At 38.2% G+C, this 3,174-nt stretch overlaps 1 pseudogene; it reads left to right on the forward strand.

The window, feature by feature from the left end:
* The first annotated feature begins 567 nt into the window (after positions 1 to 567).
* LOC100800926 (probable endo-1,3(4)-beta-glucanase ARB_01444) lies at positions 568 to 1,859 on the forward strand (annotated as a pseudogene).
* Positions 1,860 to 3,174: the final 1,315 nt, after the last annotated feature.

Below are 3,174 nucleotides of genomic sequence, written 5' to 3' on the forward strand. Positions count from 1 at the left end.
CCAGAGGTACTAAATTGATACATATTTGTATAAGTACGAATCATAGCCGATTCTCTAACAAGCCTTGATGTTATACAAGCTGAAAGAAAACTACATAGGATAATAGTGCAGAGCTGTATCCTATTTCCCTATGTTGGTGTCCGAAGAAAACAATCTTTGATATTTGAAGACCACTGATTAAAATGAGATGTGGAATTCTTTTCTAAGTTTCTGAGCCATGTCCATAGCAAAAACACTGCTTCATCCATTATATTATGAGCATTGAAAACAGCATTGGAGAAGATGATGCTATTTCTATGCTTCCAAATTGTATAAGTCAGTGCTAACCACCACGACTTCATACATAAATCATCTAATGAACAAGTCCATAGACTTCATACATGAATCATCTAATGATAAAGGGTGAGAGAAAAGATGAAAGGAATCCCGCAATCACGACAGATATAGGCTTGCTTGGAGGCCACACGCATGGAAATCCTGGGAGCTCCAGAAGTAAGATACTGCTGCATTGGATGAAGTAAGAGGTTAAGGGAACCAGAGAAGAAAGATGACTTTAAAGCCATAGGGATGAGGTGCGGTCGCATGCCAGCATTGGCAGCTGCAGCTAATGAAGATGGGGACCTTGCAATGTTAAGACTGATTGTGGGTGCTTGCATATGCATGGCCACTTTCCCTTTGCTATTCCTAATGTATCTTAGTTGGCAGATACTGAGTTAAGGAAGTGAGAATAAAAAGAGACAATTGATGATAAGAAAAAGGTTGGGAAACTGGTGATTTTGTGAACGTGGAATCAGCTTGTGTCTGATTCCTACGTGGAAAGCCCTTTCCACTCTTGGTTTCATTTTTATTTTTTTTATCTTATTAGGACAAGAATCTGCCTCTAAAACATACTCACACAAGCCCTTGGTGTCACTTTGGACATTCCAAGCTCCAACCTTAGATTCTTTCTTGTCAGAGGAAGCCCATATATAACTGCTTCTGATTCCAAGTATGTGGAAACTCTTGACAAGTTTAGTTCTTGTTACCCTGTGTCTGGTGATGCAGCACTCAAGAAACCATTCAGTGTTGAGTATAAATGGCAAAAGAAATGTTCTGGGGACTTGCTCATGCTGGCTCACCCTCTTCATGCTAAGCTTCTGTCATATGATCATGATGTTACTGTGCTGAATGATTTTAAGTATAGAAGCATTGATGGTGACCTTGTTGGTGTTGTAGGAGATTCATGGGTGTTGGAAACCAATCCTATTCCTGTGACATGGAATTCTAACAAAGGTGTGGAGAAAGAGTCTTATGGCGAGATTGTCATGGCGCTTGTTAAGCATGTTCAAGCGTTGAATTCTTCAGCAATAGGAACAAATTCATCTTATTTCTATGGGAAGCAGGTTGGAAGGGCTGTGAGGTTGGCGTTGATAGCAGAAGAAGTGTCTTACCCTAAAGTGATTCCAAAGGTTAAGAAATTTCTGAAGGAGACTATTGAGCCCTGGTTGGATGGAACTTTCAAAGGGAATGCTTTTCTCTATGAAAGAAAATGACGTGGACTTGTTACTAAACATGGCTCTACAGATTCAACTGCTGATTTTGGGTTTGGAATTTACAATGATCACCATTTCCATTTGGGGAACTTCATTTATGGAATTGCAGTTCTTGCAAAGATTGATCCTCAATGGGGACAAAAGTACAAGCCACAAGTTTATTCACTTGTGACAGATTTTATGAACTTGGGCCAAAGATATAACTCAGATTATACACGCCAAAGGTGTTTTGATCTTTATAACTTACACTCTTCGGCTGCAGGGTTGACTGAATTTGAAGATGGAAGGAATCAAGAAAGTACAATTGAAGCAGTGAATACATACTAAAGGAATCAAAGACAATGGACTATCCCCAATATGATGGATACAAATTGTAACTTACCTGTACAAGCAATAGTGGTAGTGGAGAACAAAATTTGTTTGCCTGCCTTTAATTGGAAACACATAGATTTATTAAGAAATCCATTAAGGGTATCATTTCTCTTCTTAAGAGTTAGGATACAAAATTTCAAATCTCCTCTTCTTGACTAGAATTAGCATGTAAAATTGCTAGGTTTCTCATGGAACCCATTAAGGAAACTACAAGTTTCTAAGTGTGGCTTGATTGTTACAATAAGTTCATTGGAGACAACTATCCACAGAGCCCCCAACCTCCTCAGCTTCCTTCACTTTCAAATAGCACAATATCTGAGGCAATCACTTAGCTAATGTGTCAATCATGTAGGAGCAGGAATCTAGAGCATTTGATGGTGGAACCCTCAGAATACAAGGAATGAGATTTTCCATAGGCAGAACCTCTTAACTAGTCAAAATTGGGTCCAAGATGTACTTAAGGTTAGAATGTATAGCACGAAAAAATAATACCACACACAAGTTCTCAAGGTTGTTTAACAAGCCTTTATGATCAGCTTGCAAAAACATTTTCAACTCCTTTACTGCATCCCCCCTAAGCAACTGAATCATTTAAGTCATGATCTAATTGTCTAAAGGACACCAGCATCCAGGCGGAGTTATATAAGCATTTAATACCATTACCACATAAGTTGTTAGGATCGCTCCAAAAGGTGAAGCAAGTCTCTAAGGTTCTAAAATTGACCAAAATAGCGGAGTATATATTGTCATATGAAAGCACACAGCCAGTAATCAAACTTCTACCATTGACTTCAAATTCAAGCGAATGTCAAATGCTGAATTTCCATTGTCCAATCCAAAGCAATCAAAGCGACCCAAGGATTGACAAAGTCAAATAATTTTAACCGCTCGTATGGGGTGATTGAAGAGGTGCCTAAGAAGGCATATGTGATCAAACATTTGGTGATGAAATTTTCGCACCAAATGAGAGGGGATCCTCATCCTATATTGTTTGGGCTTGATGTCATGGGGATTCTACAAAGAGACAAGCCAAGGTAGCACAGGAAATGTGACAAAAACTTGACTTCATCTAACAATAAGAGCTTTTATTTCAGTTAATTCACAAGATTATTAGAAGACCAAAATAACATATTTAAAACACCGAGTAAATTTAAAAAATGCTTTTAATGGTAAAAAGAAATCATAGAATGGAAGAATAGTACTAGATACTCTCTATTGCAACTTACAAGACAACCTTCTCCACATCACACCCCTCTCTCTATAAAAAAGA

This window comes from Glycine max, chromosome 17, assembly GCF_000004515.6.
Source record: "Glycine max cultivar Williams 82 chromosome 17, Glycine_max_v4.0, whole genome shotgun sequence".
NCBI lineage: Eukaryota > Viridiplantae > Streptophyta > Magnoliopsida > Fabales > Fabaceae > Glycine > Glycine max.